This window comes from Arachis hypogaea, chromosome 11 (assembly GCF_003086295.3).
Source record: "Arachis hypogaea cultivar Tifrunner chromosome 11, arahy.Tifrunner.gnm2.J5K5, whole genome shotgun sequence".
Taxonomy (NCBI): Eukaryota; Viridiplantae; Streptophyta; class Magnoliopsida; order Fabales; family Fabaceae; genus Arachis; species Arachis hypogaea.
In genome coordinates, this window is record NC_092046.1 from 48,645,209 (window position 1) to 48,650,945 (window position 5,737).

Sequence of the window (5,737 nt, forward strand, 5' to 3'; positions counted from 1 at the left end):
GCGGGTCACTGGGTTAGGGTTTCATTTTCAAAAATTAGGGTTAGGGGCATTTTAGTAATTTCACTTAAAAATAGGGATAATATAGTAATTAGAAATAAATTCTAATCCAATAATAATAATATATAAAATACTATTTGTTCATCAACTCTACAATTATTTTCAATAAAATGCCCAAATCAAATAATAAGAAATAATATACTTAATTTCTTCATTTTCCAAAATAGCAGTATTAATATTTAAAATATTACTTATCCAATCCAAATCATATAAAATACTTATTATTTTATAACTATCAACTTTATAATTCAAATATAGAAAATAATCCAATAATTATAAAATTGGATAATAATCATAGCTTATCTCAAATCCAATAAATCAAAACTTGCCTTAATTATCTTTAATAAAATAATTTCTGAAATTAAGGCTATAAATAACCATATGATTTTGAGACTTGATCATAATAAGACTTTTCGAAAGTTCTGGGTCTTACATCCTACCCACCTTATAAAAATTTTCGCCCTCGAAAATTGACACAAAATGAAAGAAATTCCATAACAGTTTACCCTTGAACACATTTACGGAAGAAGCAAAAATATCTCATAATGTAATGATATATACGATTTTCAAATACTTTGATTGTTATAAGCATAAGGATGTAAAGGTAGGAGTGTGATTGCAAAGCAAACGTTACAAGGTAGGCTCAATGCAAAAGATAACATGGGTCAATCATGTGATAGAAGGGCAAGGCATCAAAGGCTATCAAACAGGATGGAGTTAAAACGATGTGCTCAACCTCCGCACACTAATCTCATATCAACCTCAAAGTTTCAACTTTCCAACTCCATCAAGCACTTTACAAACCCCAAATTTGATCACAAGCCTGACAACCACAAACCCGTTCGCAAGGAACAAAACGCCCACAACTCATACGTTGCACACCTACCGCTTCAACTTCCGTATACACATCACGTCTTAAAGAACTAACATATCGCGTTACTACGTCTATAAGTCGCACGTGATATCAAAACAATTCTCGAGCCTACTCAGAAGGATACAAGATTTAAAAAGGAGAGTCAAATGTCAAGGATAGTACTCAAAGATTTGAGAGAATGTATCCAATTCCAAATAAACAAGGACACTCGAGCAATGAAGTTTGATAGACTCAATTCAATTGACAACTTCAAGATAACCCTTGGATCAAGGAAATTCAATAGGATCAATAGGAAGAATCAGCACATTAATTTGAACCAAATTCAAATTGGGTCGAAGAAGTATGAGGTTTACAGAAGAGAATATTTCAAACCCAAGACAAGGCTCACAGAACTCAAGAGCATAATTAAAATACTTTCGAATACATTGCTCTTAAAAGAATCGAAAACTTGCAGAAAAACTACTTCGCAGTCTGAAAGAGAAGTTAAGTAACAACATCTGTCAAAAGAGTAACAAAAGCATAAATGTGGCTTTGCTTTTAATACGCTTTCATGTTGAAGTAGATCATGTAGAGTTTTAAAAACAAAATGCACACAAGTTTGGCTAAGAGCTAAAATATTTCCTCAAATATTTTAGAAAGATAATTAGGTGCACAACTTAACCAAAGGTAATTCATAAAACTCGGAAGAGAAATCAAATGCTTGTTCAAAAATTCCCAAAACCCATATTCAAACAAGCGTGTATAACATTTATAGCGAGGACAAAAGAGGAGGTTAAACTCTCTTTAGAAAAGAAATAAATTCCGAGGTAAAATTTTTTTTTTGCTTACAATCTGGTAAGGAGACAAATGGTGCGTTACAAACAAACAGGTTTCCATTAAACAAGGAAACCTTTCAAAACCTCATTTAAAATAGCGCATGTCAACTCTAAAACAATTTTGTCAAAAATTGAACAATGGTTTCAATTATAACCAAGCAACTGAAAAATAAGTTCAATTTAGAACTTATTCAAAGAGAATTCAATCTGCTTTATAAAATTCAAAACAAGTCTCCAAAAGTATACTTGAAATCACCATCTCGCAATAATATTCAAGAAAATTAGGATGTACTTGAAAAGGAGTCAAGCCATACAAGAAAAGATCTCAAATCAAAGTAGTTTAAACAAGATCCACTAGGCATGAGACATCAAATAAGCTTTTAATTGATCCTAAAGAATACAAAAGTCATAGAAAAGACAACTCAATCATTAGTAATCTCTCAAGGATAAGTCTTTGACTAAAAACTCTGGTAGAGACAATGAGAGGATAAATGATGCACTATTTTGAAATGAATCAAACTTACTCATATAAGAATGAGATTCACAAAAGAGGACAAACCAAGATCAATGGCAATATTCACAAGATGTAAAAGATCAGTTAAAAACAAAGTCAAGCATGACATTTATGGAGATGGAAGGCTTAAGGAAGACTTTCGTCCGTTCGTAAGAAGAAAGCCATGAGTCCAACATTTTCAAAAGAACAACAATGACATAAACCATATAGCATGCTAAATCAAACTCAATTCAAAATAAGTCAAGTAGAGCTTATCAAACGAAACTCAACCGAGACAAAAGTGGTAAATCCTTTCTTTTCAAAATTTTGAAAAATATTCAAATACATAATCAAATGAAGATGTGCATTGGAACTATAGTAAAATTACTAGAAAGTCAATTGTAATTCAAAGTAAATGCAGTTCCGTAAACCAGTAAAAGTACGGTCGAGGTATTAGGAATAAATAGTTGTTAGACTGTATAAGTAATCTCAAAGTTTCATATATAGAAAAGTATATATCTAATCAACAGCAATTTATAAAATCTCAAAATTGGCTGTGATCACTATCAAGTAAGAGAAAAACTGAATCAACAATTTCTCAAAGAATGGACTTAGAACCCGGAGTTAAAAGTCACAGCACATTAAGACAAGTTCAAGGCTATATCAAAGAATACTTGAATCAAGAAGAACTCAAACAGAGGAAGATAGATGCAACAGGGATCTTAAACCAGCATATGCACTTAAGGTCAAACAAGAATGCATATCGATAGAGGAATAGAGTTGAAAAATCAAACTACTTTCCAAAGGATTAGAAAACAAGGACTTCAAGTTAGGATAATAAAGAACAGGTCAACTCGAACAGAATTCAAGACACACAACTGAATAGCCTCGAGAAATAGTTTCTAACGTTCCCAAAACCCGCAATTCGCTTTACTCAAAACTCGTATTTCATCTATGATAACCCATCAGTGCTTTCATATACATAATTCACCAGTATTAAGCCGGCCAAACTTAATCTCAGGAATTATGCAATGCAAGACTAACAGCGTTAAATCAATAGACCGTCATGTGCATAAAGCTCTAATCCTCGTCATTCAACAAGACCTAATACATGACAAACTCTCAGAGTATGCAATTGAAGCATAGTCAGTCTATTCCTCAGGCTCTACAGGAAGAACTGCTCTGATACCATAATGTAACACCCTAACTACCAAAGCTCGAACTTTCGGCTGCGTGACTCTGATAGTTCGGACATTACGACAACACTTATATTAATTAATACTAAATATGAGCCTGTTTAAAACTTTAAACCGCAATACCGCTCCCAAAGATACTTTTGTTCGATAACGTACATCCATAAATACCATACAACTTACAAAAACTCATAAAGAGTACATCCATATATATACATAAATATATATAAGTAATATTACAAACATAATACAATACAATTCCTATCCCTCTTACAGATTATATCAAGATAAAGGCGAGGGTGCAGTAAACCATAACTAAAACAATACAGAGCATCACAACAACAATTAAATAAGCTCTTCGTAACTTCTGCGCCCATATCCTGAAAAGAAAAAAATGTAGGGGGGTGAGAACATCATCCTCGAAAGGGTTCTCAGTAGAGGGTTTTTGGGAATTACTGTAATAGGATACATGAAGATAACCGCACCAGTGATTCATAACCGTCTTATGTCTCCTTTCAAAAACAATGGTTTACAATGAAAGTAAAGTCAGAAATCTTTTCGGAAAGAAGAACGGTTCAATTCTCAAAACTCAAAAGCCTTTCAAAACGGTTTATCTATGCGGAACCAAAATAGCTTTTCATAATTTTATTCCAAACCAGAAACACAAAAGTGAAATCAACCATCGGTTCACCTCATTCCAACCACGGCCCTAGGCCCAAACAATCCAACCAGCAACCAATCACCATAGTCCAACAGAGTCCCAGTAGCAAACACAAATAGAAGGATGCAAGCACAAACAAACAGTTATTGCAAGTAGAATAATTAGCAATTAGTCACATAGGCAAACCAAGTATAATATACACACCCAAATAATGTCACATAAATGCATATGATGCATGCCTGTCCCTAGTGGCTGATGATATCATCTGTCGGTTACCAAGCCAACCCGACGTGTCCGGTAGCTAACCCGGACACAGTCTCTCTGTTGCGCTTTATTATCATTAGAGGGTATCTGCGCCCTGTCGCCATTAGAGGGTATCTGCGCCCTGTCGCCATTAGAGGGTATCTGCGCCCTGTCGCCATTAGAGGGTATCGGTGCCCTGTCACCCTTACAACCAGAGAGAAAACACAAGCATACTCGCATACAACATTCATCTCAACCATCCGTCTTAAATTCACAATTCATTCGATTGCATACATGCATTTATACTCAACCATGGATTACCATCCATCTCAGCCATCCGGCTCACGGTTCAATCCAGAACCAGCCAATTTATCAATAAATACAGCCCTTCGGCTTAAGTTCATAATTCATAATCAGCCATACGGCTCACAACTCATTCGGCAATCAGCCATAGTTCAATAGCATACACGGCCATTCCGGCTCACAACAAAGCAACACTTCCACCATTCAACATCATCAAATTCATAAAACCGGCATTTAAGCCATAAATCACTTTTCTCAAGCCATTTCACTTTGAAATCAAATTTCAACTCTTTTTAACCTTGGCTTTAAAGATCTCATTTCTCAAATCATCTCAGGCTCATAAGCCAAATTTACTCAAAGTGAGTTCCCTTTTTAAAACAAAGCCACTCTCGGCATTCTCTTTCCAAAACTTCCAAAACCTTGGAAAGTTAAAGATTCATTTTGGGAACATTCAAAATCACCCATCCCACAATGGGATTTTATAACAAAGTTTCTCGACAGAGTCTCAAGTCTTTAGGGGAGAATAGCATAACTCATTTCGCCGAATTCATTTAAAATCATTAAAACCTTGGCTTTCCGATTTGAGTAATAAAATAGGATCTAAGCCAAACCGAGTCACGTAATCATTTACTTCTTTCAAAGCCGTTTCCTTTACTTAGGCAAAACCAGCTTCAACCCCCATGATAAATTCTAAAGCGTTTCAACTGTTCAAAATTATTTTAGTCTTGCAAAAGTTCAGAGTTCAAAGAGTACTTAAAACCTTTCTCAAAACATTTCAAAATAAAACTTGTCAATAGACATTCAGGTTCTTTCAAAATCATTGAAACTTCTTTAATTGAAACCCCCAAGTCAAATTCAAAGGCATAAACCCTTTTCGCATTCAAACAGCTTTAAAACACAAGTTTCATCTAAATAACTTTCTCTTGAAAGATATACAATGCCTTTCTTAAGAAGCAAGACTAAATCACAATTTCCTCTTTACTAACTCATTTCGAAAGCATGAATCATCCTTTTCTTGATAATTCAAATAAAATAGCAGAAGTCTTTAACTCATCATTTTCCAGACAACATTTCAATAAAGACTCGGATTTTATAGAA